This window comes from Myotis lucifugus, unplaced genomic scaffold (genome assembly GCF_000147115.1).
Source record: "Myotis lucifugus unplaced genomic scaffold, Myoluc2.0 scaffold_26, whole genome shotgun sequence".
Taxonomy (NCBI): Eukaryota; Metazoa; Chordata; class Mammalia; order Chiroptera; family Vespertilionidae; genus Myotis; species Myotis lucifugus.
Genome location: NW_005871074.1, coordinates 7,768,834 through 7,784,760, shown reverse-complemented (window position 1 = coordinate 7,784,760; position 15,927 = coordinate 7,768,834). Strand labels below are relative to the sequence as shown.

Here is a 15,927-nt window from a genome sequence, read left to right as displayed (position 1 = left end):
CCTATCATTAAATTCAATCCAATTCAACATATATTTATTGAATGCCAGTTCTAGGTTTTTGAGATTCAACTAAACCGACAAAGATACTGCCCCTTTGCGCCACGCCCCCCCACCCGCCCCCAGCCAAGATTCTAACAGGGAATACAGACAAGCACACATACTATAAGTCAGGGGTGGGGAACCTTATTTATGTCAAGGGCCATTTGGATATTTATAACATCATTCATGGGCCATACAAAATTATCAATTTAAAAATTAGCCTGCTGTATTTGGTCAAACATTTTATTAACTCACCCCTAATGCCTTGGCAGGGCCAGACCAAATGAGTTTGAGAGCCTTCTATGGCCTGTGGGATGGACGTTCCCCACTCCTGCGATAAGTAATATAGAGATGAATTATATAGTACAGTGAAAGGTGACAAGTACCATGGAAAAAAGAAAAAGAAGAACAGGGTAAGGGGGATCAGGAGTGAATGTGTGTCTGTGTCTGTGTGTAGACTTATTAAATGGAAAGCATTAAATAGAAGGCATTATTAATAGAGGTATGAAACTGAAGGTCAGACTAGATTTTACTGAGAAGTTGAGCACTGACCAGAGACTTGAAAAAACTGAGGGATTACCTAAGTGGATATCTGGGAGAAAAGTTTTCTAGACAGAGGGGCCAGCTAGGGCCAAGTCCTAAGTCAGAGCACTCCTGGCATGTTTGAGGAAGGGCCAGGGGGCCATGGGACTGGAGCTGAGTGACTGCAAGAGGCAGTGCTGGGAAAAGACACCGGAGCTGGATCATGTAGGGTCTCAGAAGCCCCCTAAGGACTTCGGCTTTTACACAGTAAGACGGGAGTCCTTGCAGGGTTTCAATCAGTTGAGTGACATGATCTGACTTATTTTTAAAAACATCTCTTGGGCTGCTGTCTTGAGAGTAGTCCATGGGGATTGGGGGTGGGGTGTAGGGCCAGGGCAGAAGCAAGGAGATCTCTCATGAGATTGATTTTATAGACACAGCTCAACTCATGCAAGTCAGTGAAAGAAGACCTTTACAATATGCCCATGGGAAGGCTGCACACGATTCCTACGTGCTCCTAAGAGCATCATTATGAGGTGCACATTATTTAGATTTTGGACCTGACCAACCAGCTTACTCACTAGGCTTGAATTCAAGAGACATTTCTCTCACCTAATCAGCACACAAAGATTTGTCATTGTCAGTAAAGAATGTGATGGGCTTTGAAGGTGGTTTTCCAAGAGTTCCAGAGTTCAGACCAAGGTAACTGGACAACAGCTTTAATGGGATGATATTTATCTCGATGTCTAAGTCTTACTATGTTTGTTAAAAAGTTCTACGTACAGTGTTTCTTCTGAGTGGAGGTTGGGCACTCAGCACTAAGCACACTCAGTGAGCACTTGAGGGATGGAATTAAGCCTTGAGCATGCTGGTATGTGCTAATGTGCAAGGCAGTATTTAAAATTCCACTTGAATTTCCAAATCCAACTAATTTTAAGGGGGGTAAACTATATTTTTTCCTCAAGGAAAGTAAGACATGCATATTTAAAGGAGGCCTTTACCTTCTTCCCTTAAGAAGCCAAGGTGACCATGTTCATATTAAGCTTCTTATGAGTTCATTTAGGTGAATGAGCAGCCAGGAGGGTGGTCAGCCTGTCACCCAGTAAGCAACATTGTTGGGTGCCTGCTGAGAGTGTAGTCACTGAGAGAGGATACAAAAGAAGTAGAAACTGCCATCTCTGCTGTCATGTTGCCCCCAGTCTGTTGAGGACACTTATAAAGACTCATGCTGGTGAGCCATGGGAGGAAAGGAGGCTGCTCATTACCATATGCTTGCGTATCATTTTACGCTTCTCAATGTACGATAACATCCATCATCTCATTTTACTTGGTCCTCACCACAATTCTGTGAAATACAATCACAGACGGTTACAGCTGGAAAGGACCTTAGAGATTACCCATTGGCCCAATCCCCTCATCGAGGAGGAGGGCACTGAGGCCTGGGTGTGTGAAGTGCTTTGCCCTGGGCCTCCTGGGAAGCAGAGTTGCAGGAACTGGAACCCGGGTCTCTTGGCTCCCAGTCTAAGTTCTTTCCTACACGTTCAGAGCTGTGTTTCAGGGTCGAGATCACAGACACATTGAGTGAAGCTTGGGGGGAAACGTTTAACACTTTGAGTGGGGGAAACGAGTTAAGTCGGCTCGCGTGAATTGCGCGTACTCCGCGGGAGCCGTCTTTAACTCGGTTCATATAGATTTGCGGTGGAGTGCGGGAAACGTGTAAACTCGGGCCGATTGTAACTGCGTATTACCAAATATTTGTTTGTAATCCACCCTTTTGGTGGATGGAACAAAACCAAAAGACAGAGCCATCTTATATTTTGGCGGGAAATTCACCCCACACCGGAGTGTTAATTTGGCAGGGGGAGAAAAAAGAGGCAGCTAGTGGGAAGAGCCCCTAACTGTTGTTTCAAAGAGAGTCCAGGCAGGGAAGACATGGTGAGTCACAGAAAGGGGTTTGGAAGGTTGGGTCACAGCAGGGCACCCATAGACCCAGAGTCACAAGAGAAAACATTAGCTTTTAATTATTATTTTCTGAGGCTGGTCCTCCCACACCTAGAGTGGCTGGAGCAGGGCAATGGCAATCAGAGGGGTTAGGAATGCCTAACAGAGAGAAGGCCAGCCAGCGGCAGTAGTTACAGGACGCCCCAGTAATGAACTGAATTCCTTGGCCTGGAGTGTTTAGGTTCCAACCACTGAGCCGGAACATAGACCCCAGATGTGGGACACCCACGGGAGAAAGTCCCAGCTCCTGCCTGCTGGTGTTAGGGCCACATTTTTGAGGAACAAGGCTTGAAAGGGGGAATCAATGGGAATTCAACTTCCCCAACCACTCACCTGGATAATGGCCTTCCCAGCTCTTTCTACCTAAGGCCTTCCATCTTTCAGACCAGGGGTCCTCAAACTTTTTAAACAGGGGGCCAGTTCACTGTCCTTCAGACCGTTGGAGGGCTGGACTATAGTTAAAAAAAAAACTATGAACAAATTCCTATGCACACAGCGGCGGCAAAAACACCTGGCAGGCCGGATAAATGTTTTCGGCGGGCCGCATGTGGCCTGCGGGCCGTAGTTTGAGGACCCCTGTTTCAGACCATTTTTCATACTCCTTTCTAGACATCTCCAGCCCCCTCCTCTGAACTGGCCTGTCCTCTGAATACTGGTGGCACTGACCACCTGTGCGACTCATTTGCCCTTACCATCCACTGACCAGGCTGCTCTTCTCCGTCCACTTGTTATTTCTCCAACTAGACCGGCTACCTGGGCCTCACCTCCCTCCCTCTGTCCCGGGAAGTCAAAGCCACAACATCCTGAGTACTGCCAGGATTCTGTGAATACAAGCTCCTTGAACTGATCTGCCCTGTTGGAGCCAACATCTCCTTCCCTGGGCCCTTTGTCACCTTGAACAGTTGGCCCAGAGAATCCTTGCTGGGCCAGTCTCCCTGTCCCTATCGCCTGGGACTCTATTTCTAGAACAATAAAATGGATTCCATTCCTCTCCCCAGAGAATGCTGAGTTCCGGCATGGGGGCAAGAGTTCTCTCTTGGCAGAGGAGGAACCTGCCCAGCCAGACGGGCCAAGGGACCATTGATCTGAGTCCAGTGAAAAAGTGGCTTCTTAGGAGCCCGGGATCCAGGCCCACTTCTAGACAACTTCTTCTTTCAACTCTCTTGCCTGTGTTTCAACTTCACAAACACGCCAGCCCTGGCTGGCCCTGAGACACAGCGGTGATGGTGGTGGTGGTGGTGGGGAGACCACAGTAGGGGTCAGATGGAGTGTCGGGGTGGGGAGGGTGCAGTTCGAGGTGTCACCTCCCAGAGACTTTTCTTTTGGGGCCTGAGGTGATGTTGCAGGTTGGCAGACACAGTCATGTGGACCCACGCCACCTGACTCGTAAGACATTCACATATATTAACATATAGATGTCCACATGGGGCAAATTCACACACAGACTTGGGCAAATTCACACACAGACTTCTCACTCCTTTCTCTTGCCTTTTATTTCTCTCTCTCTCTCTCTCTCTCTCTCTCTCTCTCTCTCTCTCACACACACACACACACACACATACACACACACACACACAAATACTTAACCAATTAAGTCCGTCGAGCGCTATTTGCAGATGATGGTGTGGAATTGTGCTGGAGTTGTGTCCGGCCTCATTAAATGTCAGCATTAACAATACGGCACTTGGCAATCAAGGCTGCTCTGTGGCTGTTAGTCATTAATCACCATCTGACAGTCCTGAATTGGAAACGAGGAGCCTGCTCACATGTGCTCTGTGTACCTAGTTACCCTCTCGGTAATCAGTCTCGGAAAAGTTTTCTTTGACTCCCTGCCTGGAGGGCCTCTGTCCTGGCGAGGGGGCAGAGGGTCATTAGGCTCTGGGCCCCTCTCCTCCTCCTCCTCACTGGGAAAAGAAGTCGAGGTTCTGAAAAAACAGGGGAGAGAGGAGCATATTGTTTTTGGCCTGCTCTTTCTGTCGTAGGCCTGCTTTATGTAGCCTTGTTTTTATATTCTGGCCCAATGGCCAGGAAAATTCCTTTTCTCCCTGAAGAAATCATGAAAGACAGCGGGGAGCTCGGTTCTGTTCCAAAAGCTGGTGGGGTAAGTTTGTAAAGTGTGTTCTTCCCAAACTGCTCAGGTGAGGACCTCTGTCTGCCGGCTGGGGGGGACTTGTCTCATTTCAGGATGGTTTCCAGCAACGTGAGCCTGAATCTTCAAAGGTCTTCTGGGTCCCTTTGCAGAATGGAGAGGGAGGATGAGTTTCTCTTTGGGATCCATTCTCATATCCTTTCTACAACCTTATTGCTTTAATGAAGAAATGTCTATTGAGTGCCTGTTGCTCAACAGGCGTAGACTGGACAGTGAATACAGCAACGGCGCAGGTCAAGGTGGCGGCTTTCAGTGGGCGCAAGAAGGATTAACGAGAGACTCTTCATTGTGGCAGGGCTGCTCTTTGAAAGGAAGTCCTCTTTCTCCGAATTCTCAGTGTGTGTGCTGCCCAGCTGCCAGCTTCTCCCCGGGGGCACTAACCCCGGAGCTGCCTTTCCTGGGAAAATGTTCATGTTCTAGAGCTTTCTGACCTGGCTCCTTCCCACCCCTTAATGGTCTCATGTCTCATTCCCTGCAGAGCCTGCTCTCTGTCTACCTGGTGCTGGCTGTTCCCAAACAGGTTTATGAAGAGGGTTGTCTTCTCCCTCTGCCCCTTTGACAAGCACATTTTAATGATTTTTTTAAGGACTTTATTCTTTAACTCCAAGGAATGAGTTGAGAGGGGGAATTTCAGCTGACATGGTGGGTTGGTAGAGGAAGAAGGTCACGGATGGTCTGCCTAGTCCCAGCGGGTCTCCTCTGCATGCCTCCAGGGTTCACTGCTCTAGTCAGCGTCCTGTGTGGCTGCCTCAGGACCACCCGTCCAGTTCTGCACATGGGGAGACGGACAGAGAAGGACAGATTTCTGGAGCAACTGGTCGCCAGGCCATTGGTCAGGGTTTACATGCTCTCTTTCCTGATGGCTCTGGCTTTGTCCCTCCTTTGAGTTTTACCCCCAGGGTCTCTTCTCTCACCCAACTAATGGCTTCAGTTCAAAGATGACTGCTTTTTAAGCCCTTTAGCTGTTTTCTGGTTAAATGGAATTCAGCAAGCATTTATTGATTGTCCACTAAGTGCCTGGCACTGTTCTAGGTACGTGGAGGACATACAGATTAATAAAACACCCTTCTTGTCTTTAAGGAACTTATGGTCCACTGGAGGGGCAATGAGGGGCCCTCACATAGAGTACTATAAAGGGGACAAAAATAAGGGGCGCAAGGGATTCAGAGCAGGGGCATCATGACTGGTTGGGGTGAACATGAGGCCAGTGAACTTGTGAGGAGATGGGCTTTTTAGGGAGAAGGAACAACTCAAAGCAAGAGCTTGATGTCTGGGAAGCTGAGTCGCACTTGGCTCCCCTGAGGGTTCTGGCAGGCAGGGTGGGAAGGGATGTGGGGCCATGTTGTGGGTGGTTTGAATACTAGGCTAAAGGTTTGGCCTTGATTAGACAATGGGCAGCCAATGGGTTTCCAAGAGTAAGAAACATACCCCTCCATTTTTCATTCAAAAATTATCTTTCTGCAAGACAGAAGCCAAGTTTCCCCCAAGCTTCATACTCTGAGGAAGAACCTTGTGATTTTGTATTCATTTGAGTGATCATTAGTTTAATCTCTGTCTCCATCAGCAGCTTCATGCCACAGCTCCAGGAGCTAGAAGATCTCAAAGCTCTGTCCCAGGCCTCTCATTAACCCTCTGCAGAGATGCTCTTTGGTCCAATCACTTTCTGGTCTCCCTCTGGCTTGCCTTGGTCCAAGGTCCTGTCTTGCCAAGGCAGTTGTTGGTGCCCCAGACTGAAGGGTGACTAGGCGGTCAGGGCTCTCCCTCCGTACCCCTCACTCCCCTTCTCCTCCCAGTCCTTGGTTCTTCTGGTTCTTCCCAGACTCAAGCTGAGTGACTGAGTGTTTGTCCTTCCTGGAGGCATAGCTACAATGGAAAGCACCTCATGACAGGAGAATTTGGCTGATGTTCAGCTGTGGATTTCCCCAGCCTGAGACACACTTTCGTTTTCACCTGGCTAACCACTTAGCCTTCAGGTCTCAGCTTCAAGGTCATGTTCCCAAAGAGGCTCTCCCTGACCTTAGTTCTAAATGAGCATTCCTTGTTGCACCCTTTCTGTGTGCATTCTGCTTTTCTTTCACCGCTGCTATAACAATTTATAATTATACATTGATTTGTTTAGGTCCTCCCTCCCCTCCTTGTTAGCCTGTAAGCTCCATGAAGGCAGGAACTGTGTGTCTTTGTACTCACAATTGTATGCCCAGAGTCTAGCCCTGTGCCTGGCATGTGGTAGATGCCCGTAGATGGTGCTGAATGAATGCACTCATAGTGCTGGGTCCATCTGGGAGCCGGATGATCTCAGAGCTGATTGGGCGTTTACCCAGTGGCCTGGGGGTAGGTAAACTGTGGGGTTCCCCCCTCTTTTTCAGAAGGAAACGAAAAGAAGAAAATGGGGAGTGGCTTGGCATTCTTGGGAGCAATCCCCATGGCCTGGCCCATGGAATGTGCTTAGCCTGCTTCATAAGAGATCTCGGTGATGGCCCTGGCCATAGGGAGCCACCCAGCTTCTCCTCTGATAGAGTCCCGAACCCTCGGAGACTGGCTTGAAAAAGGAATCTATGGATGTTTTAAAAAGAAATGCACATTCCTGACCCCAAACTACAACCCATTGGCTTGTTCCTGAAGGATCCTGAGAAAGTAAAACCCAAAGAATTTTTGGGTGCCATTCTTTTCCCTGAAGCGTGAATAAGCCATAGACTGTTGGGGAAAACAGGAAAGCAGAAGAGGAAGGGAAGGATATGGAGTTTAGAGCAGGGTTGGTTTGAGGCAAGCAGCAGAGGAGAAAGTTTAGTATTGGGATGGGTGGTGCTTTCCTGGCTGAGTGGGCTTGAGGGGTGTGAGAGCCGAAGGAAGCAGAGAAGTGGGCAAGGCCCTCAAGGCACCAGGGAGGGAGGAGCCCCTTTACCAGGGCCAGTACCACCCCAGGAGCATTTGGGATTGTAGAGGATATTTTTGGTTGTCTCCATATTGAAGGTGGCTGGGGTGGTGCTACAAATAAGTTTGAGACCAAGGATGCTAAACTTTCCACCCTGCACAGAAGGGTCCTGCCCAGTAAAGAACTCTTGCTCCAAACATCAATAGTACCCGCTCTGAGAAACACTGGGAGATAAGAGAAAAACAAAGACTTTGATGCTTTATCTCTTTGGGACTTTAGACACCCCATGGTTTCTGTCCCCAAGCTCCTGAGATCCTTGGAGAAAAAGCAGAGAGGCCCATCCCTGACCACTGGGGCGTGTGGCATGGCACTCAAGGAAGCTTGGGCCCCTGTCCTCTTTAGTTCCCTCCCAGCCCACCCTCTGCACCCCTCAAACCTGCAGGCCCTGCTCACTCAAGCCAGGCCTCACTCAGCTGTAATGGTTAACGGTTTCCATATGCTGGGCTGCTCCTGCATCAGAAAACCAGAGAGGAATGGGAGCGATGCAGGGATAGAGGTGGCTGTGAGCAGAGGTGAGGGGTGGTGGTGGTGGGGGGGAATGTCCTCGGATTGGTGGGAAAGGTTTTTTTGGGGGTTTTGCTATGAGGGGGAAGTGCTGGGGGGAAGTCAACGGCAACACGTTCTAGCCTGTTGGGAGGACGGCTGTTGGCACCAGGAGAAATCCATCCAGCGGAGCCAACCCTCATTAATCATCCGGGCAGCTGAACTGCCAGCTCCTTTCAAGATCTTTCAAGAAGGGTTTTCACCCAAAATAGAGTTGAAAATGTGCTGGGCCCTACTCAGAATCTCATCAGTCTGGGCATTATGGGAAGTGTCAGGCAGGCTGTGACAGACAAGGCCCACTCTGTTCAAGGGGTCCTGACTCCCACAGCCTGTCATATCAAGCGTCTGATCAAATTTGACAGCTTCATTTGTACCTACAGAATAGATAAAAGGGGCTGTTCATTGAAACAAATGGAGGGGAAGGGTTGGGGGAGGGAAAGGAGGTGAGGGTGAGAGGGAGAGAATGTGTGTGTGAGTGTTGGGGGGAGGAATGGCATTTGGGGAGGGCCAGTGGGGAGGGTGATGGTTAGGAGCAAGGGGTGCACAGAAGGATGCTCTCTAAGGACATTTTCTCCTCCAATACTCCCAGAGAAGGGAGCGGGGTCAGGGGAGGCAGGTGAGCATCAGGAAGGGATGGGTGTGAAGGCCCCACTTGTCAGTGTCACCATCAGGAGGCTCCTGAGCCCCTGGCTGTGCTCTGGGCCCTGAAGCTGTAACTGGAGCCAGGAAGGTGGGCCCTGGGAGCAGGAGAGCCCAGGGTGGGTGGCTGTGACCAGGAGAGCTGGGCCAGCAAGTGTGATGCATGTTTCAATTCCAAACCCTGAGCTGAACTGTGCAAAGCCTTCCTTCCTTCTTGCTGCAGCCCCTACGTTGTGCTCACTTGTGCTACATCTGTACCGAGGCTGTTGACCTTCTTTGACAAGGCTGCTGGGTGGCTGCACCTGTGCTGTGGGTCCTGAGGCACGGACTCCCTTAAGTTATACTTGCAGGTGTCTCTGAGCTCTCTGCAGATGACAGCTGGTTGGTGTGAGCTGGAGGGATGTCTGCCAACCACACCTTGCACAGTTTGGCTTCGGGCTTGTCTCAGGCTGTGCCGCTGACCTTGAAGGCCTCTTCTTCCTCCCTTGGGGCTAAGTGAACAAATGAATCCTTCTAGCTCCCAGGGTGCTCTGAATGCTTTTTATGGTCTCCTTCATTTGTTAATGTCATCTTTTATTTCACATTATTAGTATGTGTTTGTACTGTTTTCCCTATGAGATTGTAAGCAGTTTGGTGTGAAGGTCATGTCTTATGCATCTTCTATCCTCTGATAGCATTTAGCACACATAGTAGGTTCTCAAGAAATATTCCCACAAGTACATGTGCACTCAAGGCTCAGCTGTGACCATCAGGAGGTGAGACTGGGGTCAGAGGACATAGGTTCCTTCCTGACTTATGGTCTTTAGAGGAGAGGGTCAGAGGTTAACAAGGCTCTGCCTATCCTGCCCCCACTTCTCTGGAGCCTTTGGGAGATTTAGAGAAAGGCCCCCTTCCAGGCTGAGGCAGCCCAGGCCCGGTTTCATGGGTGGCCATGGAGCCGTCACTTGCTCCCTTGACCAGATGCACTCATGTGGACATTGCCTGGGTGACACTATGTGCTGGCTCTGGTGGCAGGAGTGTGGGTTTTTGGAATCAGTTTGACTTGGTAGGGATCTTGCTTCTACTACCTCCTGGCTTTGTGACCTTGGGAAAAATGTGTTCAATATCAGACTCACTGGATTAAATGAATCTTCTGTGGAAAGTGCTCAGCACAGTGTCTGGCACACAGCAAGCACTCAATAAATGTTAGAAGGAAAAAGGCCATATCTGGTCCCTGTTGCTCAGACTTTCTTTATTTCAACTTATGGTAGACACTGATGGCATTTGTTTGGCAGTGACCATGGATCATTATCACTTTTTTAAAAAATTTTATTTTGTTGCTTAAAGTATTACAAAGAGTAGTACATACGTCTCCTTTTTTCACCCATTGACCTTCCTCCGGTTGATCATTATCACTTTGAATCAACCCTTAGCCTTTGGTAAGTTTCACAGGTGAACATATTGCTAGAGTCCAATCCATCGAAGGTCCCTGCCCTCCTTGAGAGGAGTTGTTGATATGCTGCCTTAATACTCTTTGCAAGCCACCTGGTGGAGCTCTCAGGACCACAGGTATGCAGAAGTCCCAAATCTCTTTGAACTTCAGGGTCTCATAGCCTGAAGAGGTCTGTCTAACTGTAGAGAGGCCAGCCTTGCCTGGCGAGAGCATTCTGTTTCGGGAGGCACCTGGTTCCTACAATTTCAAATGTAAACTTTCTCCAGGTAAACGGGGCTCCGTGGGTTTGGAAGGAGCTTCTGTTTGGGAAGGCCTGAGAAGGCAGGGTGGAGGTGAGCTGGAGCAAGGGAGAGGTGAGCTCTTACCTGGCTTCTTCCTTACTCATGGTGTGGCCCTTGGCAGTCCCTGCATGTCTTCATCTCATCACAAAGTCTGATGCACAGGCTTTCCCCTGTGAACAATGAACATGGGGAGGGAAAGATGACAGCTGGTCAGAGCACCCTGACAACACCTGTGGCAGACCCCTCCAGCTCTCCTCTCCTTCTGGGCATGAGGGAGGGTCAATGTCCCACCCTTGCAGTTAGGAGGTGCCATGTGACCAGTTCTGGCCAGAGGATTATGAGCAGAGGTGATATACACTGAGTGTCCAGATTATTATGACCACCTGACGTTTGTAGGCAAATTAGCTATAATTTCGTGCTGAAGTTGCTAGAGGGCCAGACCATTATAAATAGGGAAGCCGGTTGTTTACCACGACAGTAGAAGTGATTTTTTTCTGAAGATATGGGTAAACAATGTGATTTAACAGCCTTTGAACGTGGGATATATATATGTCATTTTTGACCTGAAATGTAACTGTTCATGCAAGTCCCTCCAGCTCTCCGCCTGCTGTGACTACTGAGGATGTTTCTTTTCAGTCAGCAGGCCTGGTTAATTACACACAACACTGATGCTTTCTGATATGTCACCGTAATTAGACTGAACTACAGTTCTCAGTTATTTTAATCAGAGATCTAGGTATTTCTGTGAAGGAATTTTGTAAATGTGATTGAATTTTGCAAGTGCGGGGATCAAAAGGGAGGTTATCTGGAGGTGGGCCTGATCTAATCAGGAAAGCCCCTTAAAAGAGGGCTTAGGCTTCCCTGAGCTCAGGAACTCTAAATGGCTCATGCCAGTAAAGTTTCAGCTTGCTGGTGATATTCCCTTCTTGCCTGCATGCCCTACAGACTTCCACTTGCTTAGCTAGGCACCACAAATGCATAAGCCAATGCCTGAAGATAAGTGTGTTACTCTATTCGAGGTTCTGCTTGCCTGGTCAAACACTGTGATAACAGAGATCCCTATCAATCCACAGTGAAGAGGTAGTGTAAGTGAAAGATAAGCCTTTGTTATGTTAAGCCCTCAGCTTTTGGGGTTAATTTGTTACACTGCATAATCTAGCCTATACTGACTATCACAACAGCAGTATTAGAGCTCTTCATTCATCATATCTTAATTAGTTTACACATCTGCCTCCTACTAGGTTGTAAGCTTGTTGAGGCAAAATCAGCGTCTCTCTCATCTTTTAAATCCTCAGAGAAGACCATAGTACCTACTAGGTAGTGGGCACTCTGTAAAGTTTACTGAATGAGCCAAACCCTTAGTTCTTGAAAGAGAAGGGCAGGTCCAATGTTGTTGAAATTGCATGGTGTCTAGCATGGTCCCAACATGTGCAGTCACATTGGCCAAAATGTTTTGATGGGACAGTTCCCCTAATTCTATCTATCTGTAGCATCTAGACCTACTTAAATACAAAATCTGAAGCTACTTGGCTTAGTGCAAAGGGTTTTATAGTCAGAACTGTGTTAGAATCCTGGTTCCACAGCTCTTTATATCTGTGAGATCTTGGACAATTTATTTGACCTCTCCAAATTTCAATTTGCTCATTAAAGGGAACTGGAAGTTGCAAGTATAACTATTATATAGGATATGCCCAGCATATCCTATATAATAAAAGGCTAATATGCAAATCGACTGAAGGGCAGAATGACCAGTCGCTATGATGTGCACTGACCACCAGGGGACAGACGCTCAACGCAGGAGCTACCCCCTGGTGGTCAGTGCGCTCCCACAGGGGGACTGCTGCTCATTCAGAAGCTGGGCTCATGGCTGGCGAGTGCAGCGGTGGTGGTGGGAGGAGTGGGCCTAAGCCATGAGTTGGACATTCCCCGAGGGCTCCTGGATGGCGAGAGGGTGCAGGCAGGGCTGAGGGACCCTCCCTCTCTCCAGTGCACAAATCTTGTGCACCGGGCCTCTAGTCCTATATAATAAAAGCCTAATATGCTAAGTGTCCAGTCATCCATTCAACCAATCAAAGCATAATATGCTAATGATATGGTAAGGCCACTCAACCGCTCACTGTGACATGCACTGACTACCAGGGGCCAGACACTCAGACCAGTAGGTTAGCTTGCTGCTGGGGTCTGGCCGATCGGGACTGAGCTAGATGGGCCAGACACACCCTAGAGCCCTCCCGCGGTCCCTCCCTGGCTGGCCAACCTCCTGTGTCCCTTCCTGGCCCCCGATTGTGCACTGGTGGGGTCCTTCGGCCTGGCCTACACCCTGTGCACTGGTGGGGTCCTTCGGGATGTCAGAGAGGTGGTTTTGGCCTGACCCCTCAGGGGATGTCAGAGAGGTGGTTTTGGCCTGATGCCGCAGGCCAGGCCGAGGGACCCCACTGGTTCATGAATTAGTGCACTGGGCCTCTAGTATTATATTTAATGGTGCCAATGGCACACACAAAATGATGCTTTCTGAGCTGCTGTGGGTGGCACACATATTTGAAGTTATCAAAAGTAAGAAGAACACAGTCACAGTTCCTTATGGACTGCAGAAGAACACAGTCACAGTTCCTTATGGACTGCATACAAACCCGAACACACACATGCACGCACACACACACACACACATGCACATGCACACACACTCACATGCTCAGGAGAACAAACAGGACATGGGGAAACCTGCAATGACACGTTCCCAATTACCGTTTCCATTCTAAAATCTGGCTCTCATTTAAACTCCAGCAGGATCATTTTATTTTATGTTCCAAAGAGCTGTGGAGACACTCACTGGCCACTCAGAGCAAAGGTTCCCCCCACTGTGGTTTGATTTTTATCTGCTTTTCATTTCTTCCCTCGCCAGTCCCATTTTCCAAAAGCAATTGGCTGTAGGCTATGAAAAATGTGATTCTTTTTGAAGACCTTGGTTTAACCTCACAGGATTCTCAACGTTACTTTTAATAATGATGTTTGACCCACTTCAGCACCCACAAAGTCTCTGAAATACCCGAATCACCGTAGATTCAGCATTTCATCAAATAAAACATATTTTAATAATTCCTTTTGTGGAAGCCAGTTCTCTGGGTGAAAAGTCCACATTACACATTCTTTTTGTGTTTGCTCCACCTGCCCTCCCTGATTTAGGGGAAGTCATGAGGTTTCTTTTTCTGGATCTTCCACATTTGCCATCCTGATGGGAACTTTAGAATTGTGTGTGACTGGGGGCCAGTGACTGAGCGTTCTGACCAACTCTGACCCCCATAATGCTTTACTCTTTAAACATTTTATAAACTCGTGGAATATTCCAGTTAGAAAGGACTTAAAGACTATAAGGCTCAAAGACTTCATTTCCAAACTGGGAAAGAGACTCAGAGCGATCAAGTGACTTGCTCAGGGTCACATAGCAATTAAATTTCAGCACCAGAACAGAACCAGGTTTCCTGACTCCCATTTCAATGCTCTTTCTACGGTATGTACAACGACAGGACTTTCTGGGACAGTCCTAAAGTTCGCCAAAGTACTTATGACTCTTGGTCTCTATTTTGAAGTTTATAAAATATGGTCACTTAAATTTTTCTCAGCCAGCAGTTGAAGTTCTTAAGAGAGTTTTCCCAGTTCATCTGTGATCCAAATTCGCTGACAGCTTTTCCTGTTTTAGGAAGTGTTAATAATGCTGGTGAGACGCCCCCACCCTGGGAGAACTTGGAAAGGCACTTTGTTTAGGAAGAAGTACAAACCATTTCCATGCCTGGAACGTTCTGTGGAAGGTGCAGCTGCCTGGAGAGGGCGGGTGGAAGAAAATTCAGATGTGTTGTTTACAACATTAGTGAAGCCTGTTCCTTGATCTGCTTGAGCAATGAAAATTATGGGCTCAGGGGCTCGAAGTTCCAGCCCTCTCACCACTGTGGAATGAAGGCCTCATCCATCTTTCCAGCCTGGGAGGAAATGGGGAGCCTCCCAACAGACTGGAGCTCCCATGGGAAGGTCCCCAACATCAGCCCCAATATGTCAGCCCCCACCCCCTCCAGCTCCTGCAGCTGGACCATCTGATCTGCACAAGTAGCACCTTATTATATCCTGTCCTATTCTCCATGGTCTGCACAGAAGGATTTAGCACTTTATCCGATCAGCATAAATGCAGTTATATAGAATGCTCTCTTGCTCCCTGTCTCATGGGTATGTCTTGTCTCCCCCAAGAAAAATGGGCAGGAATTTGGTCTGAGTTTTCTTCTGACTCATGGCATCCAGCATTGTGCTGGGCATGCAACGGGAATTCTGTACATTCTATTTGCTGCGACGATTGACCGCCTGGACTGTAATCCCAAATACTGGGGCTCTATTTCCAAGCTGCCATTTCTCTATTTTGGTCATTGGATACATCATTTGTCAAAACATAAACCGTACAAGGGGAAAGAAGTAGCTCTCACTCTTGTGGTCCCCCCACCGCTTTTTAAAAGTTGAAATCACCCACTGGGCTCAATCAATTTCCTGCAAAGCCTCTGACCCTGTTCCCACCCCGGGACCAGGGGGGTTGCTTCGGTTTTCTGTTTTTGCCTGGCCTTGCCCCATCAGTCCCCTCCCCTGCCTCCCCCTCTGCTGGGTGCCTTTCCTGTGCTTGGACGCAGTGGCTGACAGGTGGTTTGGGGGACTGGAGGAGAAAATGTGGGCACGCTGAGTGTCACAATAGGGCAGGCTTTGTCCAGGCGCCATGGTGCGTCTCCACTGACCTTGGAACTGAGTGACTGGGGACGGCCCAGGGGAGGCAGTTTCCTTCCCTCTCTGGGCTGCAGGTTTTTAACGTCTTCTTTGTTGGTCTGGGCCCCTGGAGATTGAACTGAAGGCAGAGACTTTGGGCTGCTCCCTCCCTCCCGGACAAAATGGTGCATGCTTTTCCTGTTTAAACAGGGCGCAGTTGTGAAGTGCCCTGACTTCGCACACACCAAGGCCCGGCAACGGCTGCAATAAATCAATAGGAAAATAGAAGCTGCCAGTTAGACTAAACAAGTGCATTTGCAAAGACGGCTAGCCCTCATTAATCACTCTGACAGTCCTAAAAACACATTTCCCCTTTAATGACTGTATTTGGATAATCAGTGCTTTTTCCTCCTCAGTCAGAGTTTGAGTAACAGACAGCTGGTGTTATTACAGCTATTGGGGAGGGAGTGCTGGGATTAGGGTTGAGGGAGAGCCGTCCACTGGAGGTCTCCGTAAAGGGTGCTGGCTGCAAAGCTGTTGTTATGTAATAATGAGGGGAAGCTTTGTGCTGCCATTGATGGCTCCTGAGCAGCCATGTGCAAGTTCCCCCCAAACCTTGACACCCACCTGCATTATGTGAACACAAAAGCCTCAT

The 15,927-nt window shown here is 48.6% G+C and overlaps 1 long non-coding RNA gene across 1 annotated transcript; it reads right to left on the bottom strand.

Moving 5' to 3' along the window:
- Window positions 1-10,132: 10,132 nt before the first annotated feature.
- On the bottom strand, window positions 10,133-15,520 carry LOC111825430. The gene is made up of 3 exons (XR_002828584.1): window positions 15,305-15,520; window positions 14,315-14,354; window positions 10,133-10,708 (listed from the first exon to the last, which is right to left on the bottom strand). It is a non-coding gene; the product is annotated as an uncharacterized LOC111825430 (long non-coding RNA).
- Window positions 15,521-15,927: the final 407 nt, after the last annotated feature.